We start from the raw sequence: 26874 nt of genomic DNA on the forward strand, positions 1-26874 counted from the left end.
TGATTTTGTTGAATTCTTCGGGGCACAATCCGTTGAAGAGAATATCACAAGCTTGAGCATTGTATTGCAACATCTTCAACTCATCCGCGGTAGCTTCACGGTTTGGTTCTCTCCCATCAAAGAAGTCACCGTGCAAACCAACACACACAATAGCCCAAACAGCGGGGTTATGTCCAAGAATATGCATTTTCATTTTATGCTTCCAACTAGCAAAATTAGTACCATCAAAGTAAGGACCTCTACGGTGATAATTTCCCTCGCTAGACGCCATACTCTCCTAGGTTGTGAAACCAAGGCTATGACCACCAAAAGCTATGGAGATCAAGCAAATGGAGACCAAAGCTCTGATACCACTTGTAGGATCGAAAGTATGTCTAGAGGGGGGTGATTAGACTACTTGTCCAAATAAAAACTTAACCTTTTCCCAATTTTAGTTCTTGGCAGATTTTAGCTATTTTAGGACAAGTCAAGCAATTATCATACAATTCAAGCAAGCATGCAAAGAGTATATTGGCAGCGGAAAGTAAAGCATGCAACTTGCAAGAATGTAAAGGGAAGGGTTTGGAGAATTCAAACGCTATTGGAGACACGGATGTTTTTCCCGTGGTTCGGATAGGTGGTGCTATCCTACATCCACGTTGATGGAGACTTCAACCCACGAAGGGTAACGGTTGCGCGAGTCCACACAGGGCTCCACCCAAGGGCAACGGTTGCGCGAGTCCACACAGGGCTCCACCCAGGAAGGGTCCACGAAGAAGCAACCACCCACAAAGGGTCCACGAAGAAGCAACCTTGTCTATCCCACCATGGCCATCGCCCACGAAGGACTTGCCTCACTAGCGGTAGATCTTCACAAAGTAGGCGATCTCCTTGCCCTTACAAACTCCTTGGTTCAACTCCACAATCTTGTCGGAGGCTCCCAAGTGACACCTAGCCAATCTAGAGACACCACTCTCCAAGAAGTAACAAATGGTGTGTAGGTAATGAACTCCTTGCTCTTGTGCTTCAAATGATAGTCTCCCCAACACTCAACTCTCTCTCATAGGATTTGGATTTGGTGGAAAGAAGATTTGAGTGGAAAGCAACTTGGGAAGGCTAGAGATCAAGATTCATATGGTAGGAATGGAATGTCTTGGTCTCAACACATGAGTAGGTGGTTCTCTCTCAGAACATATGAGTTGGAATGATGTGTGTGTTCTGATGGCTCTCTCATCGAATGAGAAAGGAGGTGGAGGGGTATATATAGCCTCCACACAAAATCCAACCGTTACACACAATTTCCAATCTCGGTGGGACCGAATCAGAAAACTCGGTCTGGACCGAAATAGTAAACCTAGTGACGTTAGGAATTTCGGTGGGACTGACATGAAGCTCGGTAGCACCGATTCGGTTAGGGTTTGGGCATAACGTAATCTCGGTGAGACCGATTACACAAACTCGGTGAGACCGAATTTGGTAATTAGCTAACCAGAGAGTTGGTCAGGCAAACTCGGTGGGACCGATTTGCTCTTTCGGTGAGACCGAGTGGAACTCGGTGAGACCGAAAAGTTACAAAGGGGAAACACTGAGTTTACATTGCAATCTCGGTGGGACCGATTCGCTCTTTCGGTGGGACCGAAAAGTTATGAAAGGGAAACAGAGAGTTTGCAACCCCATCTCGGTGAGACCGAGATCCTTATCGGTAGAACCGAATTGCTAGGGTTTGGCAGTGGCTAATGACAAGTGAAACTTGGTGGCGCCGGATAGGAAGAATCGGTGGGACCGAGTTTGGCTTAGGGTTTAGGTCATATGTGGATATGGGAAAGTAGTTGAGGATTTTGGAGCATATCATTAAGCACATGAAGCAAGAGGCTCATTAAGCAACACCTCATCCCTCCTTAATAGTATTGGCTTTTCCTAAAGACTCAATGTGATCTTGGATCACTAAAATATAAAATGAAGAGTCTTGAGCTTTTGAGCTTGAGCCAATCCTTTGTCCTTAGCATTTTGAGGGTTCCACTTTCACATCCATGCCATGCCAATCATTGAGCTTTCCTGAAATAATCATCTTGGAATAGCATTAGCTCAATGAGCTATATGTTGTTATGAATTACCAAAACCACCTAGGGATAGTTGCACTTTCACATGTCTATGTGGGGTTGTTTACTATGCTGTGTGCTTATTCCTGGTGTTTGCTTCTTCGGGTTGGTTCCGGTAACGTCGCGTTTGTGAGGACCCGTTCGTCTACGTCCGTTTGTCTTCTTCATGGACTCATTCTTCTTCCTTGCGGGATTTCAGGCAAGATGACCATACCCTCGAAATCACTTCTATCTTTGCTTGCTTAGTTGCTCGCTCTTTTGCTATGCCTATGCTGCGATACCTACCACTTGCTTATCATGCCTCCCATATTGTTGAACCAAGCCTCTAACCCACCTTGTCCTAGCAAACCGTTGTTTGGCTATGTTACCGCTTTGCTCAGCCCCTCTTATAGCGTTGTTAGTTGCAGGTGAAGATTGAAGTTTGTTCCTCGTTGGAACATGGAGATGTTGTTCCTTGTTGGAACATGTTTACTTGTTGGGATATCACAATATATCTTATTTAATTAATGCATCTATATACTTGGTAAAGGGTGGAAGGCTCGGCCTTATGCCTGGTGTTTTGTTCCACTCTTGCCGCCCTAGTTTCCGTCATATCGGTGTTATGTTCCCGGATTTTGCGTTCCTTACGCGGTTGGGTAATAATGGGAACCCCTTGACAGTTCGCCTTGAATAAAACTCCTCCAGCAATGCCCAACCTTGGTTTTACCATTTGCACTAACAACCTACCACCTTCCCTTGGGTTCTGCAGACTCAAGGGTCATCTTTATTCTAACCCCCCGGGCCAGTGCTCCTCTGAGTGTTGGTCCGAACTGAGCTGCCTGCGGGGCCACCTCGGGGAAACTTGAGGGTTGGTTTTACTCGTAGCTAGTCTCATCTGAGTGTGCCCTGAGAAAGAGATATGTGCAGCTCCTATCGGGATTTGTCGGCACATTCGGGCGGTGTTGCTGGATTTGTTTTAACCTGTCGAAGTGTCTTGTAGAACCGGGATACCGAGTCTGATCGGAACGTCTCGGGAGGAGGTCTATTCCTTCGTTGACCGTGAGAGCTTGTGATGGGCTAAGTTGGGACACCCCTGCAGGGATTTGAACTTTCGAAAGCCGTGCCCGCGGTTATGGGCAGATGGGAATTTGTTAATGTCCGGTTGTAGAAAACCTGAAGTTGACCTTAATTAAAATACATCAACCGCGTGTGTTAACCGTGATGGTCTCTTTCCGGCGGAGTCCGAGAAGTGAACACGGTGTTGGAGTTATGCTTGACGTAGGTTGTTCTAGGATCACTTCTTGATCATAGTTTTTCGACCGTGCTTTGCCTTCTCTTCTCGCTCTCATTTGCGTATGTTAGCCACCATATATGCTAGTCGCTTGCTGCAGCTCCACCTCATACCTTTTACCTTACCCATAAGCTTAAATAGTCTTGATCGCGAGGGTGTGAGATTGCTGAGTCCCCGTGACTCACAGATACTTCCAAAACCAGTTTGCAGGTGCCGTGAACCGTGCAGATGACGCAACCAAGCTCAAGGAGGAGCTCGATGAAGATCTTGTCCTTTGTGTTGTTTCGTTCTAGTTGATCAGTAGTGGAGCCCAGTTGGGGTCGATCGGGGACCTTGTCGCATTTGGGGTTCTTCTTTTATTTTGGTTCCGTAGTCGGACCTTGATTGTATTTGGATGTTGTAATGCTTTATTCATGTATTGTGTGAAGTGGCGATTGTAAGCCAACTATGTATCTCTTTCCCTTATGTATTACATGGGTTGTGTGAAGATTACCTCACTTGCGACATTGCTTTCAATGCGGTTATGCCTCTAAGTCGTGCTTCGACACGTGGGAGATATAGCCCGCATCGAGGGCGTTACAGTAATCATGTCCTAGTTTGGTGCCAATAGAAGGAAGGAAGATAGTACAATAGGATGGATTTAAGAATACTAGGAAGTTGGAAGTTGAATAATGATCAGTTGCCCGATGATAAGTTCCAGGACTACAAGTGATAAGATGGGCCATAACCCACAGGCCCCAAGACCTGCCAAGAAGCAAGCACATTCTTGCTGAAGGAAAAACCCTGGAGGAAGATACGACGTTTATCGGCAGACAATTTTATAGGAGTAACGCAAAACCTGAGAGTTGTGAAGGAACGATAGATGTTTGTTTGGCTTGCAGAATCAATGGATTTATCCGAACCTTGGTTCGTCGACAAGAGAAATTCTGCAATGCTTGTGAGGATGACCGAGTGTTAGAATGCGAGATTCGCTAAATCGTATACAAGGTAATGATTTGGGTGCGGGATGGATTGATCACCATACCGACTTACTCTTATTGTTCACCTTGATATATGGGATGGTAAATCTGAGTGACTTACCTATAGTAGAGCGCCGACGATCAAAACCTTGTTTAAGCCTTAGAATGGTATAGGTATTTTTCCCTTGTACAAGGTAGCTTTGCCAACCATAGGTTATACGGTGAGGATCAACCCAGACCCATTTCCTGCAGAAGGAACCATAAATTGTTGACCACCATGAGATATCGATAGTTGTTTAGTTTTGGCGCCAGACCCGTCAGCTAAGAAGACCCAGTCACAGAAGAACCTTACCAAGATGAAAGACAGAAGAATTGAGGAAAAGGTTATGCCACTACCGAAAGAGCCCAGATAAGGAATTATCCTGAAGATCTGAGAAGACCGACACTGTTAACAATATGGATGAAGTATATGAGTTTTGATGGAATCGTAACCATGCTTCTAAGGGTGGTAGCACCCCAGACCCCGGAGACGATTGATGAAATTTTGAAGAGACCCCGAACCTAACCTATTTCTTTCTAGCCTCTCCAAATCTCGAGGACGAGATTCCTTTTAAGGGTGGTAGGTTTGTAACATCCCAAAATTCTAAATTTTGGAATGTTATAATAAATAGATAGATTTGATTGATTGTTTGATTGATTGTGTGAAATTGAGTGAAATTCGAAACCTTTTTGAAAGTTAAATGAGAGGGAATAAAAGGACTTTCCCAAACTTTCATTTTGCATTCGTGATCTTCGTGAATTCAAATTCTTTTCACCACGAAACCTTGGAGAGAAGATGACATGACTTCTTCCATTTATTTAAATGACAAGGGGTGTTGAAAATATTTGAATTTCATTTGGAAAATATTTCCAATTCTGAAACTTTATGCAACTTAATGATTTTCACGAGAGGAGATAAAATGACTTCTTAAAATTATATGAAATATTAGTTGGGAGTTTCAAAGGATCAAATTCAAAGTCTATTTGGAATTATTTTTCAATTTGGAGTTATTTGGATTTTATTCAAATCATTTTTCTCCAAAAATAAAATACATGGAAAATAGGGTAACATGATTCCTACAACAAAAAATTGGAGAGAAATAAATTTGATTTCATTTTGGTATTTTTAAAATGATTTTGTTGGATCTTATTAGAGCAGGAGCACTGTTGGAATTATTAGAATTTGTGTGTATTTTATTTAATGCTAGAAAAATGTTCATGTCGTAGAAAATCTTTTTCTGAAAATTTTGATATATAATATGCCTATATAAATTTTTTATTTTATTTTGTTATTCGGTTTTCCTTCTGTTTCTATTTTAAAAAAAACAGTACGTGCGGCTCATATTTATTTATCGCCTACATGCGCAGTATAGTAGCTTCTGGCGCCCCATTGTTTTTCTCTTAAATAGGCCAGACCCACCCAGCCTTTTCTTTTTTTTCTCTCTTAGGCCGAATTTTGTAAAAAAGAAAATTCACCGCAGCGTGCGCGCGGCCGGCCGTAGGCCTTTAGGCCCATCCGCCTCTTTTTTTCTCCGTTTCGTATATTTTCGTCTATGTTTAGTCCCACATTGCCTAGCCTTTGACCCCTAAGCCTTTTTTCCACCAATAAATATAGACCCATAGAGCCTCCAAAAATCATCCGATTCGGGTTAAATCAATATTTTGGTTTGACTAGATTCATTTAAGAAAAATGTATTTCTCCTCTCCGGCGCGACTTTTGGAATTGTCTCCTTTCTCCAAAGTTGTCTTTTCTCTGCCTTATAAAGGTATCTTTCTTTGTTTTTTTTCTTCTTCTTATACCTCCGTAGTTTATTATTTTTAGACTAATATGATAAAATAATTAGATTATCAATTAGTCTACGTATTTATACATTAGACCCTAGCCCGTAGCTATTTTTTCTTCCGTAAAACAGCTTGGCCCTGATTTTTCAAATAGCCATAACTTTTTACTCGTTTGTCCAAATCCAACGAAACCAACGCCCACTTCTTCGTTATGATCTCCTCTATCCAGTAATCCAACTCAAACATGTTTTTGAAAAGTTTAAAATTTAAATTAGATCAGATTTGAATTCAAACTTCGTTTGATCATAACTTGAGTTTCGTAGCTCCGTTTGAGTTGATTCTTTTTGCAAATCGAAGCTCTTGACCTAAACTTTCTGATAAGGCCAAATTCACATAATTTTGGTACTGTTAGAAATTGTTTTATGTTGCAAGAGTTATTTGCTTGGTTTTGATGTTTTCCGAATCGTCTTCTTCGTTCTTTCTGATCTTTTGAGTGATTGCTTATTGTGGTTACTATTTATTGCTTACGATAGATTGACCGGAGTGTGACGAGTAGAGCTATCAAGAGTTTTGAGTGCGAATCATCTTCATCAACATTGCAGGCAAGTTCACACTTTGATCATATCCAACACCCAGTTTTATGCATTAGCTTCAACCCTCAAACATTGCATGGTTAGGAATTGATAACATGTGGGTATTGGGAAGTAGTTGATGAGGTAGGAACCTATTGCCCTGCATTCAAACCTTGGGAGTTACTATTACGTTATGCTTATATTGCCATGCTATGCTCGTAGACGTGGATTGGGTTTGAGAGGATTTCATGACAGATGTGAGATTGTTAATTAATGGTTTACTTAAGGTGGCAACTTTAACACACATCTGGGTGGATTGAGGCACCTGGGTATTCCAGGATTGCCTGTTTTTTTATGGACCGCCACCCAGGCTCAAAGGGATCATGAGATTATTCATACCTAGAAACTTCCGTGTGCAGCCACAAGCTATTATGGGCTCTAGCATAGTTGATTAAATCGTGTGAACTCTTACAGTAGTAGACTAGCAGATGTAGGGGTTGTAGGTGGTACGGTCTACCCATCGTAAGGTGCAAACGCTTCTGAAAGACTATGTCTCGGTCATCAGTTTCTCAAACACCATGTAGTGCGAGAAATCCAACAGAGGAGATCGAGTCTTGTGGGGAAAAGTGCGCAAACCTCTGCAGAGTGTATAAACTAATCATGATTAGCCGTGTCCCCGGTTATGGACGTTTTGAGTATCTAGTACTTGGATTATCATGTGAATCTCATCATGTTACTTTAAATTAATTTTGTTGGGTTTAATGATGTTACTTAATTGGGATTGAGAATGCTGTCAACCATTCTCAATGTTCAACAACCACCATGATAGTTAAATTAAAATGTATTCCTTTGCAGTAGGGAAAAATTGGCTTTTCGCAAAAACCTTATAGCCATAGAGCTTTTCCACCAGCCAAATATGCATGTAGTGATAGCCTTTATTCATCATTCTCCTATGGTGTGAATTTGCCATTACATTCAATGTACTGACCCTTTGTGGCTGCAACGTCTCATGTTGCAGGACTTCTTACGACAAGTAAGTGATACGTTAGGGTTACGATTTCTACACTCAACTTTGCCGTTGGTGTTGATGGGAATCCACAACCTTGTTACTTCCGCTATTTTGGATTGAGGTAATAGTATCTTACGTTACTTATACATGTGATTTACCTCTGTTATAAATCCTCGAGTACTGTGTGTGTCGGCATACCGATCCAGGGATGACACTTAAGCACAGAGACTTGATCCATTCGGGTCGGGTCGCTACAGCACGTATGGTGAACCGTTATGTGATGAAGTCGGAGCATGATTTATTTTTTGATTGTCTTCCTTATGAGTGGCGGTCGGGGGCGAGCGATGGTCTTTTCCTACCAATCTATCCCCCTAGAAGCATGCACGTAATACTTTGCTTTGATAACTTGTAGATTTTTGCAATAAGTATATGAGTTCTTTATGACTAATGTTGAGTCCATGGATTATATGCACTTTTCTTCCTTCCACCATTGCTAGCCTCTCTAATACCGCGTCGGTATATACACCCACCATATACCTTCCTCAAAACAGCGACCATACCTACCTATTATGGCATTTCCATAGCCATTCCGAGATATATTGCCATGCAACTTTCCACCATTCCGTTTATTATGACACACTCCATCATTGTCATATTGCTTAGCATGATCATGTAGTGGACATCGTATTTGTGGCAAAGCCACCATTCATAATTCTTTCATACATGTCACTCTTGATTCATTGCATATCCCGGTACACCGCCGGAGGCATTCATATAGAGTCATATTTTGTTCTAAGTATCGAGTTGTAATTGTTGAGTTGTAAGAAAATAAAAGTGTGATGATCATCATTATTAGAGCATTGTCCCAGTGAGGAAAGGATGATGGAGACTGTGATTCCCCCACAAGTCGGGATGAGACTCCGGACGAAAAAAAGGAAAGAAAAGAGGCCATAAAAAAGAGAAAAGGCCCAAATAAAAAAATGAGAGAAAAAGAGAGAAGGGACAATGTTACTATCCTTTACCACACTTGTGCTTCAAAGTAGCACCATGATATTCATGATAGAGAGTCTCTCATTTCGTCACTTTCATATACTAGTGGGAATTTTTCATTATAGAACTTGGCTTGTATATTCCAATGATGGGCTTCCTCAAAATGCCCTAGGTTTTCATGAGCAAGCAAGTTGGATGCACACCCACTTAGTTTCTTTTGTTGAGCTTACATATACTTATAGCTCTAGTGCATCCATTGTATGGAAATCCCTACTCACTCACATTGATATCTATTAATGGGCATCTCCATAGCCCGTTGATACACCTAGTTGATGTGAGACTATCTTCTCCCTTTTTTGTCTTCTCCACAACCACCATTCTATTCCACATATAGTGCTATATCCATGGCTCACGCTCATGTATTGCGTGAAGATTGAAAAAGTTTGAGAATGTCAAAAGTATGAAACAATTGATTGGCTTGTCTTTGGGGTTGTGCATGATTTAAATACTTTGTGTGGTGAAGATAGAGCATAGATAGACTGTATCATTTTGTAGGGATAACTTTCTTTGGCCATGTTATTTTGAGAAGACATGATTGCTTTGTTAGTATGCTTGAAGTATTATTATTTTTATGTCAATATTAAACTTTTATCTTGAATCTTTCGGATATGAATATTCATACCACAATTAAGAAGAATTACATTAAAACTATGCCAAGTAGCACTTCACATCAAAAATTATCTTTTTTATCATTTACCTACTCGAGGACGAGCAGGAATTAAGCTTGGGGATGCTTGATACGTCTCCAACGTATCTATAATTTTTGATTGCTCCATGCTATATTATCTACTGTTTTGGACATTATTGGGATTTATTATCCACTTTTATATTATTTTTCGGACTAATCTATTAACCGGAGGCCCAGCCCAGAATTGCTATTTTTTGCCTATTTTAGGGTTTCGAAGAAAAGGAATATCAAACGGAGTCCAAACGGAATGAAACCTTCGGGAACGTGATTTTTGGAACGAACAAGACCCAGGAGACTTGGACCCTATGTCAAGCAACCAACAGGGAGGCCACGAGGTAGGGGGGCGCGCCTACCCCCCCAGGCGCGCCCTCCACCCTCGTGGGCCCCCTGTTGCTCCACCGACGTACTCCTTCCTCGTATATATTCTTACGTACCCCCAAACGATCAGATACGGAGCCAAAAACCTAATTCCACCGCCGCAACTTTCTGTATCCACGAGATCCCATCTTGGGGCCTGTTCCGGAGCTCCGCCGAAGGGGGCATCCATCACGGAGGGCTTCTACATCAACACCATAGCCTCTCCGATGATGTGTGAGTACTTGACCTAAGACCTTCGGGTCCATAGTTATTAGCTAGATGGCTTCTTCTCTCTTTTTGGATCTCAATACAATGTTCTCCCCCTCTCTTGTGGAGATCTATTCGATGTAATCTTCTTTTTGTAGTGTGTTTGTTGAGACCGATGAATTGTGGGTTTATGATCAAGATTATCTATGAACAATATTTGAATCTTCTCTGAATTCTTTTATGTATGATTGGTTATCTTTGAAAGTCTCTTTGAATTATCAGTTTGGTTTGGCCTACTAGATTGATCTTTCTTGCAATGGGAGAAGTGCTTAGCTTTGGGTTCAATCTTGCGGTGTCCTTTCCTAGTGACAGTAGGGGCAGCAAGGCACGTATTGATTGTTGCCATCGAGGATAACAAGATGGTTTTTTATCATATTGCATGAATTTATCCCTCTACATCATGTCATCTTGCTTAAGGCGTTACTCTATTTTTATGAACTTAATACTCTAGATGCATGCTGGATAGCGGTTGATGAGTGGAGTAATAGTAGTAGATGCAGGCAGGAGTCGGTCTACTTGTCTCGGACATGATGCCTATACACATGATCATACCTAGATATTCTCATAACTATGCTCAATTCTGTCAATTGCTCAAAATTAATTCGTTCACCCACCGTAAAATACTTATGCTCTTGAGAGAAGCCACTAGTGAAACCTATGGCCCCCGGGTCTATTTTCATCATATTAATCTTCCAATACTTAGTTATTTTCATTGCTTTTATTTTGCTTTGCATCTTTATCATAAAAATACCAAAAATATTATCTTATCATATCTATTAGATCTCACTCTCATAAGTGACCGTGTAGGGATTGACAACCCCTTATCGCGTTGGTTGCGAGGATTTATTTGTTTTGTGCAGGTGCGAGGGACTCGCGCGTAGCCTCCTACTGGATTGATACCTTGGTTCTCAAAAACTGAGGGAAATACTGACGCTTCTTTGCTGCATCACCCTTTCCTCTTCAAGGGAAAACCAACGCAGTGCTCAAGAGGTAGCACGGGATGACAAGCCAAGCAATTGTTTCATACTTTAGTAATCTTAAACCTTTTCAACTTTCACGCAATACATGAGCGTGATCCATGGACATAGCACTATAGGTGGAATAGAGTGGTGGTTGTGGAGAAGACAAAAAGGAGGAAGATGGTCTCACATCAACTAGGCGTATCAATGGGCTATGGAGATGCCCATCAATAGATGTCAATGTGAGTGAGTAGGGATTGCCATGCAACGGATGCACTAGAGCTATAAATTTATGAAATCTCAACAAAAGAAACTAAGTGGGTGTGCATCCAACTTGCTTGCTCACGAAGACCTAGGGCATTTGAGGAAGCCCATTGTTGGAATATACAAGCCAAGTTCTATAATGGAAATTTCCCACCAGTATATGAAAGTGACAAAATAAGAGACTCTCTATCATGAAGATCATGGTGCTACTTTTAAGCACAAGTGTGGAAAAAGGATAGTAGCATTGTCCCTTCTCTCTTTTTCTCTCATTTTTTTATTTTTTATTTTTTTCTCTTTTTTGGGCCCTATTTTTTTTATTTGGCCTTTTTCCTCACATGGGACAATGTTCTAATAATTATGATCATCACACTTCTATTTATTTACAACTCAAAGATTACAACTCGATACTTAGAACAAAAATATCTATATGCGTGCCTCTGGCGGTGTACCGGGATGTGCAATGAATCAAGAGTGACATGCATGAAAGAATTATGATGGGTGGCTTTGCCACAAATACAATGTCAACTACATGATCATGCAAAGCAATATGACAATGATGAAGCGTGTCATAATAAACAAAATGGTGGAAAGTTGCATGTCAATATATCTCGGAATGGCTATGGAAATGTCATAATACGTAGGTATGGTGGCTGTTTTGAGGAAGGTAAATGGTGGGTTTATGGTACCGGTGAAAGTTGCACGGTACTAGAGAGGCTAGCAATGGTGGAAGGGTGAGAGTGCATATAATCCATGAACTCAACATTAGTCATAAAGAACTCACATACTTATTGCAAAAATCTACAAGTCATCAAATACCAAGAACTACGCGCATGCTCCTAGGGGGATAGATTGGTAGGAAAAGACCATTACTCGTTCCCGACCGCCACTCATAAGGAAGACAATCAGAAAATACCTCATGCTTCAAATTTGTTACACAACGGTTACCATACGTGCATGCTACGGGACTTGCAAACCTCAACACAAGTATTTCTCAAATTCACAATTACCCCACTAGCATGACTCTAATATCACCATCCTCATGTCTCAAAACAATCATCAAGTATCAAACTTCTCCTACTATTCAACGCACTTTATATGCAAGTTTTTATTATACCCAACTTGGATGCCCATCATATTAGGACTAGTTTTTATAACCAAAGCAAATTACCATGTTGTTCTAAAAGACTCTCAAAATAATATAAGTTAAGCATGAGAGATCAATAATTTCTATAAAATAAAACCACCACTGTGCTCTAAAAAGATATAAGTGAAGCACTAGAGCAAAACTGTATAGCTCAAAAGATATAAGTGAAGCACATAGAGTATTCTAATAAATTCTGATTCGCGTGTCTCTCCAAAAAGGTGTGTACAGAAAGTATTATTGTGGTAAAATAAAAATAAAAGACTCAAATCATAGAAGACGCTCCAAGAAAAACACATATCATGTGGTGAATAAAAATATAGCCTCAAGTAAAGTTACTGATAGGCGAAGACGAAAGAGGGGATGCCTTCCGGGGCATCCCAAGCTTAGGCTCTTGGTTGTTCTTGAATATTACCTTGGGGTGCCTTGGGCATCCCCAAGCTTAGGCTCTTTCCACTCCTTATTTCGTAGTCCATCAAAACTTTACCAAAACTTGAAAACTTCACAACACAAAACTTAACAGAAAACTCGTAAGCTCCGTTAGTATAAGAAAGCAAATCACCACTTAGGCACTGTAAAGACAAGATTCATAATTTTTCTCACATGATGCCTACTGTACCATATCATTTCTACAATTTATATTAACCAATATAAGCCATAGAAACTAGAAAATAAGCAAACTATGCATCGAAAACAGAATCTGTCAAAAACAGAACAGTCTGTAGTAATATGGAGGTTTCGAATACTTATGTAAATCCAAATATTCTGAAAAATTAGGACGACCAGGATAAAAAGTATATTGATCTACTGCAGTTGGAATTAGTATTTTATCGCTCTCTGGTAAAAAATGATAATTATTTTGGTGAGTGCATACTTTCTGTTTTTATCAGCAAGATCAAACAACAATAACCCAAGAAGATTCTAAAGGCTTTACTTGGCACTTTATTGAAAAAAAAGCTATAAAACATGATTACTACAGTATCAAAATCATGTGAACACACAAAAACAGTAAGAGTAAATATTGGGTTCACGACAGGAATCAGCTACTTTGCCATCTGCCACGGCAGACGGCAAAGGCATGGATGGCTGACGGCAAAGGTCTTTGCCGTCTGCCGCGGATGGCAAAGTAAAGTTCGGCAAAGAGCTACTTTGCCGTCTGCTTCGGGCGGCTGGCGGCAAAGGGGCCTTTGCCATCAGCAGCGGACGGCAAAGAGTGCAGACGGCAATAAATGCGCTGTTACTCCGTTAGGTGGTTAACGGCAGGCCTTTGCCGTCCGCCGCTGACGGCAAACTTCGGAAGGCCTTTGCCATCCGCCGAATGATGTCAGCCGACATCACTACATGGCAGGCCTTTGCCGTCCGCCACTGTAGGCAAAGTTTTTACTCTTTGCCGTCCGCCGCCAACGGCAAAGCCTTTGCCGTCAGCCACTGTAGGCAAACTGACCAAATTGGTCAGCCTCCCAGGAAGCACAGTTGGCTGCCACATGGCCTCTTTGCCGTCAGCCACTGTAGGCAAACTGACCAAACTAGAACAAGAAGTATATGTCATTTATGAGCTAACTTAGGTGAAATGGATCATATATGAGCTAACTAAGTTGAAATGGGTTGTTTATGAGCTAACTTAGTTGAAATGGATCATTTATGAGCTAACTTAGTTGAAATGAGTCGTTTATGAGCTAACTAAGGTGAAGGGCATCGTTTTTGAGCTAACGAAGGTGAAATGGATCGTTTTTGAGCTAACTAAGGTGACATGGATCGTTTTTGAGCTAACTAAGGTGAAATGGATCGTTTTTGAGCTAACTAAGGTGAAATGGATCGTTTTTGAGCTAACTTAGGTGAAATGGATCATTTATGAGCTAACTTAGGTGAAATGGATCATTTATGAGCTAACTTAGTTGAAATGGGTCGTTTATGAGCTAACTTAGTTTTTTGAGCTAACTAAGGTGAAATTGATCGTTTTTTAGCTAACTTAGGTGAAATGGATCATTTATGAGCTAACTTAGTTGAAATGGGTCGTTTATGAGCTAACTAAGGTGAAATGCCACGTTTTTGAGCTAACTAAGGTGAAATGGATCGTTTTTGAGCTAACTTAGGTGAAATGGATCATTTAAGAGCTAATTTAGGTGAAATGGATCGTTTTTAGCTAACTTAGGTGAAATGGATCGTTTAGGAGCTACTCTAGGTAAATTGGGTCATTTTAGAGCTAACTTGGATAAACTGGATCATTTATAAGCTAACCTAGGTAAGATGGGTCATTTTGGAGCTAACCTAGGTGAAATGGGTCATTTTGGAGCTAACCTAGGTGAAATGGGTCATTTTAAAGCTAACGTAGGTAAAATGGATCATTTAGGAGCTAATCTACGTAAAATGGGTCATTTTAGAGCTAACTTGGATAAATTGGATCACTTATAAGATAACTAAGGTAAAATGAGTCATTTTAGAGCTAACTTAGGTAAAATGGATCGTTTATGAGCTAACTAAGTTAATTATGCAATTTTTGACATAAGTAAGCTAAGTACATATCATTTTGGAGCTAACTTAGGTAAAATGGATGGTTTATGAGGTCAGTAAGCTTATTAAGTCATTTTGGAGGAAAAGAAGCTAATTCTAGGTCATTATGGTAAGCATATTGGAGGAAATAAAGCTAAGCCTAGGTCTTTATGCATTTGTTAAGAAAAACACTAGAGAAACTTACCGTGATCACGGAGGTGTAGGAGCGGGCTGGCTCGCGCCGGTAGCTGGAGAAGGATCGTGCGATGCGTTTCTGGAGTTAAGCTGCACCAAAGATCATTTCCAATGTCTCGTTAGCATTATGACACTCAAATGTTAAGACTAGCAAGTAATGTCCATTCAAATTAAACTTGCCGTGCTCCCAGGAGCAATCACTGGCATCGGCGGAGCGGTCTGACCGGACTTTTCGCACACAGACTGCACATTTGGTTTTCACAACAGAGTCATACTAGTTAGTAATGAGACTCAAATGTTAAGACTAGCAAGTAATCTGTAGAAGAAACTTACCACAAGGAGCTCGTACATGGCCCTTGCCTGCATGTCATTCCGTGCCCTCTCCTCCTCCAACATCTTTGTTGTCCTCTCCTCCAACTCCCGCTGCCTCTCCGCCGCCTCCTCCAGAAGTTTCTCCGTTCTATCTCTCTCACTCTGTATAGCAGCCTGCAACACCACTCACATGACCATTTGTAATCATTGATGGAAGAGCACACAATGTAATGGAGAAAGATAGCTGAGTACGTATAACTAACCTTGAAGGCGAGTTGGACTGGCTGTTCACGAGGCCTTATCTCAGGAGCGGAGCTCGACTGGCGCGCCTTGATCTCCGGGAGAGTGCTAGGACAACGGATAAGTCCATCTCCCATGGCTATGGAGCCATGGGACCTCCCGCCACCAGATATCATCAGCAGCTCTGTATCAATGGGACCCTGGCTCGGGTTAAAGTCCTCCCCTTTCCTCGCCTTCCCTTGATCTCTATATTGCACGAGCTTGTCATGGGCGGAGATGTTGGTGAAGTTCTTTGGATCATCGAGGTCAGACGCAGAGAATGCCTTGACTTTCTTGTAAGGGCCAGTGTGGGCCATGGCATACAGGTCGTACACCTCTGGCACCTTATCCGCCTTATTGTAGCATGCCTGAAAGAGAGAAACAAAGTAAATTAGTAATTAAAGGGCTAAAGCTAGCATGATGAATGAATTGCATGAATCATGAAGCAAACCACATACCCAGTTCCGCCCGTACTGAAATAAGTTGGAGCTGCCTTGGTGGTGTGGCACACCTTCCATTTGGGCACGTTTGTCCTTGGCCTCTTTGTGGGTGGCCAGCCATTCTTTTGAGCACCACGCATTGACCAACACCTCCCAACAATCCATCCGATCCGCACACCATCTCGGAGGGGCCTAAGTTAGCAAATAGAAACTTGAGTGCTACGGCTATGAATTACTAAATGAAGGAAGTAAGTACAAGCCCTTAAGAATTACCTTCATGTACTTCTCCTTACTCAAGAACTTATCGCGACACTCCTGCTTGGGCTTCTTGATACCACGCCCGGCGTAGTAGTCTCGAACAGCCTGCACCCGAACCTCATGCCGTAAGTTCTGAAGTAGGCGCTTGCACTCCTTGTGGATAACATCTGCCGCCTCCTCCTCGTATCCCTCCTCACACCTGTAGAATGTCTGCAATCAAATGAGACAATATTGATTAGTACAATTAATAACTAGCTAGTTGAAGATTTTTAATTGTGTAAAGGAGCAATTACCCAGAACTTTCTGATCACCACGTCTGCCCTCGTCTTGCACAAGACACCATCGATAATCTCACCCGGCGGGGCCGGGGCAGCCAAGTAGTGCTCCCAAGTCAATCCAACCTCTGGAAGCCAACCCTCACCAGGCAACGTGACAAACCCCGGGAAGTTTTGCCGAATCAGAACTCCAAGGACGGAGTTGGGCCGGCGGACACTTTCATGGTGGTCCCAACCCCTGCAGCATGACAAGGTCAACACATCAGTTATTTGAAGAAACGTGAATGGAGAAGGTACAAAAAGATTAAATGCACTTACCTCTCCCCATCAGGGAAAATCAACCACCTCTGCTCGTGGGTCGCCGACACGGACGGGAGCCGTGTAGCACCATGCTGGCAGACGTTGCCCCCCTCCTCCCCCTCCTCATCAGTCGGCTCCCCGCCATCATCAGCATGGCCACTCGGCTCCCCGCCATCATCAGCATGGCCACTCGGCTCCTCAGGCTGACCCGACCAGTTACCCCATCCAGACGTGTGCTCCTCTGGGGTCTCATGGGCCCAAGTCTCGTGGGCCGAAGGCCCGTCGACCCGAGGCTCGTGGGCCGAAGACCCATGGACCGGAGGCTCGTGGACCAGAGTCCGTGCAGCCTCCTCCTCAGACGAGTCCACCCTAGCAGTCACGTGCTCGGGTGAAACAGCTGGGGGCGGCGGCGAGGAAGGCGCCATAAGAGTCACCCTACTTCCTCTCCCGCGACCACGTGCTCCACCTCCTCTCTTCTTCTTACCTCGTCCCCTGCTGGGCGCCGCGGTCGACGAAGAAGGGCCCGGCGGTGTCGCCATACTATCCAGCAACGCTCGACGGAGAGGTGCATGTGGAATGGAAGACCTCGCACCACGCGCCGATGAAGAAGGGGCCTTGGCGCGCTCTCGACCAGCGCCCACCATCTTTCAACACCTGCCATGACAAAGAATAAACGAAATTAGTACAACATAAAAAAAAGTACCGACATGAATAATAATATGTATATCACTTAAGTGTATCATCATCAAGTACAACATAAAAAATTGAATACCTGACGCTACTAATAATCTCGATCAGTATCATCAATAAATGCATAATCATCATCATCACTATAATCAATGATGGGCTCATAGGGTTCATTGGCATCAACATGTGCAAGGCCACCTTGACGTAATCGGTCAAGCATTGACAGGTCATCCGCAGCAGTAACCTCTTCTTGTTCCGGCTCTTCTTGTTCCTCCTCTGGGGTGATGTCGGATTCATTGTCGCTGTCTACTTCAATGTTTTGGGGTGAAGTATAGCGGTTCTTGAAACGCTTTTTGGAAAGACGTGTCTCTTGGAAGAATTGTCCTTCATATGTATCTGGGTTAATGTGAGGTTCATAATCCTCTTCCTTTGGGGGAGAAAGTCTAGCACGTGGCGGCACTTCATAAACGACATCCCAACCTTTCAGATTTGGATTAGTTTGGCAGGCCCATGGTAGATAGAATACTTGGGTCGCCTGTTGAGCCATAATATAAACATCAGGAACATCTAAATGGGTGCTTTGGTTGATTTCAACTAGCCCTATATGTTCATGAGTCCTTCTAGTCTCCTTCGGCTGAAACCAATAACATTTGAAGACTACGACATTCGGTGGGTTTTCACCATAGACAGAAGTTCATAAATTGCTTCAACTCTCCCATAATACTCGGTACCTCCTTCGCCAATAGCAGATACACAACAATTTGTAGACTTTCGGTCGACCATAGATAGCTCTTTGCCATAGGTACGAAAGCGATACCCGTTGATGTCGTACTTGTCAAATGAACGGACCTTATAGTCAAAACCATTAGCGACTTGTCTCAATTCGGCGTCCATAGACTCTGAATTAGCCTACAAGTTTAATATGAAAGGATTGTTGCATTACGCACAAATTAGCGAATGAAATAAAATTGTCTAATATAAATTACCGTTTGTTTGAACCAAGAGATGAAACCGGGATAGCCGCCTCCTTGCATTGCGAGAAGCTCATACTCTTCGACGAAATCCTTTTGGATCTCCGCTCCATACGAGAATATGGCGACGTATCGACTGTATGACATATCCAGGAATAAGAGCAGTTCAAAGGAAATAGAAGTTGCGAAACAATGTACCGAGAACTTACTCGATGTACGGCCGCACTTCTATCATGTTGTTGAAGATATACAACGAAATGGTCCTCCATTCTTCGTTATCCAGAGATACTGGATGTGAAACACTAGCTGGTGCGAGATTCCCTTTGAATAGCATGAGGTTGGATCCACCCTTTTTAGGGTCGTCGGCATTGTACCGAGGCTTCGGATTATGCAAATGACGATTTTTGGCTTCGTAGTGCGCTGTTACGAAGTTTGCCGCCTCCTCTGTGATGAATGCCTCAGCCATCGATGCTTCAATTCTACGTTTATTTTTACATTTTTCTCGAAGTGTCTTCTGCATCCCCTCAGTTGGGTAGCACCAACGATTTTGCACGGGCCCCCCAATCTTGCCTCGGTCGGGAGATGCAAAATCAAATGCTGCATTGGATTAAAGAAGCCCGGTGGAAAGATCTTCTCTAACTTGCAGATCAACTCCGGCGCCAACTCTTCCATTTCTTCTAGCACGCCAAGCGATAGTTCTTTCGCACAAAGAACACGGAAGAAATAGCTGAGTTCTGCCAGTACTAGCCATTCATCCTCAGGGATGAAGCCACGCAACATCACCGGCATTACCCGCTCAATCCATATGTGCCAATCATGACTCTTGAGACCAAATATCTTCAGTTTATCAAGATTCGCTCCCCTCTTTAGATTCACTCCATACCCATCGGGGAACATCAACTGCTGTTGCACCCACAAGATAATTTCCCTCATAGCTGGCCTTCCAAGATTGAACCATGCCTTTGGCTTCGTCCAGTTCTGCTTCCTTTCGGTTCTTTCATGTTTTGTAACGGCCTATCACACAGCGCCTCCAGATCGACTCTAGCCTTAGTATTATCCTTTGACTTCCCATCTATGCCGAACAATGTACCAAAAAGTGCCTCGGCGATATTCTTCTCAGTGTGCATCACGTCGATGTTGTGTGGGCAAAGGAGGTCTTTGAAGTAAGACAGATCCCATAAGCATGTTTTGTGAGTCCACGCGTGCTTAGTATTATACCCCTTGAAGTACCCTGGACGTTGTGGATCTGGCTCGAGAGCGTTTAACTGATCCAGGGTCTGTTGGCCTGTCAATGCAGGTGGTGCAGAGTTTTTGACAACTCTACCCCTGATGAAGTTCTTCTTGTCTTTCCTGAACTTATGGCGAGGATCCAGGAACTGTCTATGCATGTCGAAGCAAGAAAACTTGCGACCGGCCTGAAGCCAACGAAACTCTAGAGCTCCCTTGCATGTGGGGCACGGGAACCTTCCATGCACACACCAGCCAACGAATAGCGCATACGCCGGCAAGTCATGCGTAGAGTACATGTACCAGACACGCATTATGAAGTTCCGTTTGCTAAAGGCGTCGTATGTCTTGAACCCATTATTCCAGGCTTCTTGCAATTCTTCCTTAAGCGGTTGCATGTACACATTCATATTTTCCCCGGATAGTTGGGCCCTGGAATTATCAACGTCAGGAAAATGTTCTTTCTTTGCATAATCTGTCCGGGGGGGAGATTGAGTGGAAAGACAAATACGGGCCAACAACTGTATTGGGCTGCCGTCATACCAAACACACTGAACCCATCCGTGCTGATGCCGACTCGAGGGTGCCTCGGATCTGCCGCTTTGTCAGCATGTAATTCATCAAACTTTTTCCACGCAACACCATCCGATGTGTGTACCATCATCATATTCCCATCTGCATCTAGTTCGGTTCTTTTGCCTGTTTTGTGCCATGTCATCTGTCTGGCTGTCTCTTCAACCATGAAAAGACGTTGAAGTCTTGGTACGATTGGCATATACCGAAGAACACTAATGGGGATTTTGGTCTGTGTCTTCTCACCCATACCGTTGTCTACCACAATATACCTGGAAGACTTGCAAATGGGACAATAGTTCAAGTCCGCATAGTCAAGCCTAAATAAGGCACATCCTTTCTCACAGGCATGTATCTTCTCATAGGGCATCTTCAGTGCACGGAGGATTTTGTCCGACTGGTATAGGTTTGCAGGCATTACATGGCCTTTGGGTAGAAAGCGTCCAAATACTGTCATAATTGCGTCATAGCATTCTCTGCCCAAGTTGAACTGAGCCTTCAGAGCCATTACTTGTGAGATGGCATCCAACTGACAAAGCTCAGTGTGCTCGTGGAGAGGACGTTTTGAAGACTCCAACATTTCATTGAAGGCCTTTGCAGATTCCTCCATCTCCTCGTCCGGATCCCGAGCATCATCATAGTCTTGCACCATGTTTTCCATCCCGGTACCATGCTCGTCGGTGCAACGACGATCCACCTCAGCTCGGTCACGTTGGGCAGACTCACCATGAAATGTCCACACCGTATAATCGGGCGTAAAACCACTCTTCTGCAGGTGTTTGCCCATTTCAGCCTCTGTCTTCTTTTCCCAATTGCCGCACCGGAAACAGGGGCACCAGGTTTTCTTCTGGCCATTTGCAAATGCGGCTTGCACAAACCCCTTGGTTTTTGTGAACCATTCAACGCTCCATTTGTTCTGACCAGTGTGACCGGTATACATCCACGCACGGTCACTCATCTTGACTTTCAGAGCTACTGGACACACAACAATTATATATGTAATTCACCATGTATATATTCATCAGTTGATCTACTTTGTCAATTTTATTACGTCCATGCAACCTACACTCTAATAGGTAATGATAGGTCCTAATCCCACTACTGTATGTGTAGATTGGGTTCATTTTCCCATGCTATGCTCCGGATCCGACGCAAAATTTCGGCAGCACCTCCCCGCTGTTCTCCTGATACACGTCTCTGCAATAAACAGAGAGGATGTGTACCCGGAGAACAACAGGGGAGGCACTGACGAAATTTATGCGTCGGATCCAGAGCAAAGCATATGGGAAAACGAACCCAATCTACACATACTCGGGCTGTCCATGGATAGCGTTGGACAATTCGAAAGAATCAAGGTTATAAATATGCAAATGCATGCATATTTATAACTATGATGCTTTCGAACGGGAGACACATATTGGTTACGCATACTGATGATTCGACACATATATAGCTAGCTATCAAGTTTCATCGGAATAGATCAAATAATTAATGGGGGAGGAGGACATGTCATTTGTGCTCACCCATGAACGAAGGGGCAGATCTCGTCAAACGCACGGCGAGGTCGTCGAACACCAAACCTCGCAGCAATGAAATAACTGCACATTTAAAACTACCCGATCAACACAATTAGATATGATGTTTTTCATAACAAAATCGAAAAAAATATGACCTAACTAATAATTCACAAATATATGACCCCGTCGGCCTCTGCAAGGCCAAAGAACACCTTTTTGGGAGGTGTCGGGGGTCGGGGTGTCGTGTCGGTGTCGGGGTACCGTGTCGGGGTCGGGGTGCTGTTTCGGGGTCGGGGGGTCAGGGTGTCGTGTTGGTGTCGGGGTAGTGCCGTGTCGGGGTCGGGGTGCTGTTTCGGGGTCGGGGTGTGGTGTCGGGGTCGGGGTGTCGGGTCAGGCTTGGGGTCGATCGGGGTGTCAGGGTCGGGGTCTCGGGGTCGGGGTGTCGGGTCGGGGTGCCGGGTCGGGGTCGGGGTGCCGTGTCGGTGTCGGGGTCGGGGTGTCGGGTCAGGCTCGGGGTCGGGGTCGGGTTCTCGGGGTCAGGGTGTCGGGTCTCGGGGTGCCGGGTCGGGGTCGGGGTGCCGTGTCGGTGTCGGGGTCGGGGTGTCGGGTCAGGCTCGGGGTCGGGGTCGGGTTCTCGGGGTCAGGGTGTCGGGTCTCGGGGTGCCGGGTCGGGGTCGGGGTGCCGTGTCGGTGTCGGGGTCGGGGTGTCGGGTCAGGCTCGGGGTCGGGGTCGGGGTGTCGGGGTCGGGGTGTCGTGTCGGGGTGCCGGGTCGGGGTCGGGGTACCGTGTCGGGTCGGGTTTTCCCCCTCTTTTTTCCTTTTCTTCTTATTCCTTTTCTTCCTTTTTTTTCCTTCTTCTTCTTCTTCTTCCTCCTTTCCTTTTTCCTCTTCTTCTTCTCCTCCTCTCCTCTTTTTTCTTCTTCTTCTTCCTCTTCTTCTTTTTTCTTCTCCTCCTCCTCTTCTTCTTCCTTTCCGTTTTCCTATTCTTCTTCTCCTCCTCTCCTCTTTTTCTCTTCTTCTTCTTTCCTAAAACTAAACTAAACCTAAACCTAAAACAAAAAAAAGGAAAAAAAGGAAAAAAACTAAATCTAAACCTAAACCTAAACTAAAACTAAACCTATAAACCTAAAACTAAACCTAAAACTAAAACTAAATCTAAACTAAACATATACCTAAAACTAAAAAAAACAGAAAAAAGGAGGCAGAGCTCACCTGGGGTGGAGGAGGGGGGCGGGGCGGCCTGGGGCGGCGGAGGAGGGGGGCGGGGCGGCCTGGGGGCGGCGCCGGGCGGCAGTGGCGACGGGGCCGGGCCCGGCCGGGGCGGCGGGGCGCGGGGGTGCCGGGGCGCCGGGGGTGGGGCGAGGCCCCGGGCGGCAGGGCGACGGGCGGGGGGCCGGGGGCGCGCGGAGTGGCGACGGGGCGGGGGGCGGGTGGGGCGGCGTGCGGGGTGGTGGGGCGACGGGGCGGCGGTGAGTGCTGGGGGCGGCGGCGCGCGTGTGAAGAAGAGAAAGAGAGAGAGAGAGGAGGGCGGGGTGGGGCGCGGCCGTTAACGTTAGTGGGGCCCCTCCCTCTTTGCCGTCCGCCCCCCTTTGCCGTCCGCTTATTTTCTCTTTGCCGTCTGCTAGCGGACGGCAAAGAGGGGGGGCCGTTAGGTTTTTTAAGCAGCTTGTCAGTGGGGCCCCCTCCCTCTTTGCCGTCCGCTAGCAGACGGCAAAGAACTGGCTGATGGCAAATTAGGTCTTTGCCATCAGCCAGTTCTTTGCCGTCTGCTTTTTGGCAGCTGATGGCAAAGAGCTTCTTTGCCGTCCGCTAGCTGACGGCAAAGAGCTGGCAGATGGCAAAGTACCTAACTCAAGTAGTGGTTGTCTCCCAACAAGCACTTTTCTTTAATGCCTTTTAGCTAGGCATGATGATTTCAATGATGCTCGCATAAAAGATAAGAATTGAAACATAAAGAGAGCATCATGAAGCATATTACTAACACATTTAAGTCGAACCCACTTCCTATGCATAGGGATCTTGTGAGAAAACAACTTATGGGAACAATAATCAACTAGCATAGGAAGGCAAAACAAGCATAACTTCAAAACTTTTAACACATAGAGAGGAAACTTGATATTATTGCAATTCCTACAAGCATATATTCCCCCCTCATAATAATTTTTAGTAGCATCATGAATGAATTCAACAATAGAACCATAACATAAAGCATTCTTTTCATGATCTACAAGCATAGAATTTTTATTACTCTCCACATAAGCAAATTTCTTGTCATGAATAGTAGTGGGAGCAAACTCAACAAAATAACTATCATGTGAGGCATAATCCAATTGAAAGATAAAATCATGATGACAAGTTTCATGGATATCATTATTCTTTATAGCATATATGTCATCACAATAATCATCATAGATAGGAGGGATGCTTTCATCATAATAAATTTGCTCATCAAAACTTGGGGGACAAAAATATCATCTTCATCAAACATAGCATCCCCAAGCTTGTGACTTTGCATATCATTAGCATCATGGGTATTCAAAGAATTCATACTAACAACATTGCAATCATGATCATCATTCAAAGATTTAGTGCCAAACATTTTAATGCATTCTTCTTCTAACACTTTGGCACAATTATCGGAATCCTTATTTTCACGAAAGACATTAAAAAGATGAAGCATATGAGGCACCATCAATTCCATTTTTTTGTAGTTTTCTTTTATAGACTAAACTAGTGATAAAACAAAAAAAATATTCGATTGCAAGATCTAAAGATATACCTTCAAGCACTCGCCTCCCCTGCAACGACGCCATAAAAGAGCTTGACGTCTACTACACAACCTTCTTCTTATAGACGTTGTTGGGCCTCCAAGTGCAGAGGTTTGTAGGACAGTAGAAAATTTCCCTCAAGTGGATGACCTAAGGTTTATCAATCTGTGGGAGGCATAGGATGAAGATGGTCTCTCTCAAATAACCCTACAACTAAATAGCAAAGAGTCTCTTGTGTCCCCAACACACCCAATACAATGGTAAATTGTATAGGTGCACTATTTCGGTGAAGAGATGGTGATACAAGTGCAATATGGATGGTAGATATAGGTTTTTGTAATCTTAAAAATATAAAAACAACAAGGTAACTAATGATAAAAGTGAGCACAAACGGTATTGCAATGCTTCGAAACAAGGCCTAGGGTTCATACTTTCACTGGTGCAAGTTCTCTCAACAATACTAACATAATTGGATCATAAAATTATCCCTCAACATGCAACAAAGAGTCACTCCAAAGTCACTAATAGCGGAGAACAAACAGAGAGATTATTGTAGGGTACGAAACCACCTCAAAGTTACTCTTTCCGATCAATCCATTGGGCTATTCCTATAAGTGTCACAAACAGCCCTAGAGTTCGTAGTAAAATAACACCATAAGACACAAATCAACCAAAACCCTAATGTCACCTAGATACTCCAATGTCACCTCAAGTATCCACGGGTATGATTATACGATATGCATCACACAATCTCAGATTCATCTATTCAACCAACACAAATAACTTCAAAGAGTGCCCCAAAGTTTCTACCGGAGAGTCAAGACGAAAACGTGTGCCAACCCCTATGCATAAGTTCACAAGGTCACAGAACTCGCAAGTTGACCACCAAAACATACATCAAGTGGATCACGTGAATATCCCATTGTCACAACAGATAAGCACATGCAAGACATACATCAAGTGTTCTCAAATCCTTAAAGACTCAATCTGATAAGATAACTTCAAAGAGAAAACTCAATCCATCACAAGGAGATAGAGGGGGAGAAACATCATAAGATCCAACTATAATAGCAAAGCTCGCGGTACATCAGGATCGTGCCGTATCAAGAACACGAGAGAGAGAGAGAGAGAGAGAGAGAGATCAAACACATAGCTACTAGTACATACCCTCAGCCTCGAGGGTGAACTACTCCCTCCTCATTATGGAGAGCGCCGGGATGATGAAGATGGCCACCGGTGATGATTCCTCCATCCGACAGGGTGCCAGAACGGGTCTAGATTGGTTTTCGGTGGCTATGGAGGCTTGCGACGACAGAACTACCGATCTAGGTTATTTTCCTGAGGTTTCTGTATTTATAGGAATTTTTGGCGTAGGTCTCACGTCAGGGGGGGGGTCTTCGAGTCGTCCACGAGATAGGGGGACGCGCCCAGGGGGTAGTGCGCGCCCTCCACCCTCGTGGACGGCTCGGGACTCTTCTGGCCCAACTCTTTTACTCCGGGGCTTCTTTTGGTCCATAAAAAATCATCAAAAATTGGCACGTCAATTGGACTCCGTTTGGTATTCTTTTTCTATAAAACTAAAAAACAAGGAAAAACAGAAACTGGCACTGGGCTCTAGGTTAATAGGCTAGTCCCAAAAATCATATAAAATAGCATATAAATGCATATAAAACATCCAAGATGGATAATATAATAGCATGGAACAATAAAAAATTATAGCTATGTTGGAGACGTATCACCCTACGAGCCGCCGAATAGGGTCGCGATCTTCATGGCTAGTACACAGCCGGCGTGTGGGGACCTCGACTCATAAGTCGAGATCACCGAATGCACGTGTATAGTGATCCCAGAGATCAATCCTCACTGTGCACACAGAAGCTGAATAACAAGAGTCTTACATCCATTCATACCATCTTACACAAATTATGACCATTATTGTCAAGTCTTACATATATAAAGCCACAGGGGTTGGACATCCAATAAACTCAAGCAGCGGAAATCTTCGTTCATAAGTAGAACCCATGCCATCTGCCTTAACCCTATAGGCATTCTAACTAGGAAACGTCCTAGTTCGCATGTTCATCACCAAAGAACTCTTCCTCGAACTCCTTCTCTTCCATGCCTGGCCAATTAAATAACCAGTGGCA

This window comes from Triticum urartu, chromosome 4, assembly GCF_003073215.2.
Source record: "Triticum urartu cultivar G1812 chromosome 4, Tu2.1, whole genome shotgun sequence".
NCBI lineage: Eukaryota > Viridiplantae > Streptophyta > Magnoliopsida > Poales > Poaceae > Triticum > Triticum urartu.